General features: G+C 35.8%; 1 non-coding gene across 1 annotated transcript; it reads left to right on the plus strand.

Moving 5' to 3' along the window:
* The first annotated feature begins 442 nt into the window (after positions 1 to 442).
* On the plus strand, positions 443 to 514 carry TRNAD-GUC. Its single transcript has one exon. It is a non-coding gene; the product is annotated as a tRNA-Asp (tRNA).
* Positions 515 to 1,371: the final 857 nt, after the last annotated feature.

Below are 1,371 nucleotides of genomic sequence, written 5' to 3' on the forward strand. Positions count from 1 at the left end.
TGGCCTGAGTCAACTTCCACGGTTCATCGCCCGTCTGGTACGGGAGGTAAGATTCTATCCACCCACGAATTCCCTGTCAGTGGGTTATAAAAATAATGTCTAGTCCAAAAAGTTTCCGAAAAGAAAAAGAAAAATTACAACAATGAAACCCTATTTACAGTTTCTAAAAATAAAAGAAACAAAGTCTAAATAAAATAAATATGTACAAAATCTTCTTTACTTCTTGGACTCCTCTTTTCTTTACTTCTTTGGCGATGCTTTCCTTTTATAGCACTTTTTCTTTCCTTGTAGCTTCGCTCCAAATCTGAAAAGAATCAAAAAATACCAAAGGTGTAAAAAAGAACAAAAAAATAATAAAAATAAACCTAAAACAAATATAAATATAAGTCCGCGTCGGCGGCGCCAAAAATTGATGTGATATTTAAAGTTGATATCCCACTATGTCGTTGTAGTATAGTAGTAAGTATTCCCGCCTGTCACGCGGGTGACCCGGGTTCGATCCCCGGCAGCGGCGCCAAAAATTGATGTGATTTTAATTGTTGTTTTAAGTGGTAGTAAAGTTTCGTTCAACTCGGGATTGTAAAGGTTTGATTTAAGAAAACACTAAAAACAAAGATAATATATACAAAAGTTGTCACAAATATCGAAAGGTACTGAGACTCGGGATTCCACCATAAACTCATTCATGCGATTCATATATTTATTCTATACAATTATAGCTCAAATAGAATATTGACTCTGTTTCTTTTCCAAGGTAGATTTTTGAAAAGAAACGACTGTAAATCTAAAGCATGGGATATCAAAAGACTTAACCTAAGTATAACTCATCAATTGAAATCACAACCACTCAATAAAAACCATAAAACAATTAATAATCCATGCAAAAAGTCATGAAAGAATTAAATAGAATTACCACACGCGTGAAATATGGCTTCCTCCGTCATCCCAGTGTTGGGGTTTAGCTCCTCATATTATTCACGTGCTCAAAATAGTTGTTCATGGCTCAAATAGGTGAAAAACAAGAGAAAACTAATAAAGAAGACAGTTTGCAACGCTGTAGTAATGTTACAAACAACTGTTACAACGGGTGTTGAACTGTTACAGAGAAAAGATGACAAGCTTATGATGTATGTGAATGTTGAACAACGATAATTTTGTTGTGATGTTTGAATAAGACTGCCTCTGCAACTGTCCTCGTCTGTTCAATGTTCTTCAGCTTCTCTTCTTCACCAGCAGCAGGTGAATATTCCTGCAACTTCACTTGCGCTTCTCTTCTCCGATTCTATCGACCTCAAACTCTCGACTCCCTTCTCTGAACCTCAGCCACCCTATTTATACAAAACATCGCTAAAAATATCTCAAGAGTCTCTA

This window comes from Papaver somniferum, chromosome 3 (genome assembly GCF_003573695.1).
Source record: "Papaver somniferum cultivar HN1 chromosome 3, ASM357369v1, whole genome shotgun sequence".
Classification (NCBI taxonomy): Eukaryota; Viridiplantae; Streptophyta; class Magnoliopsida; order Ranunculales; family Papaveraceae; genus Papaver; species Papaver somniferum.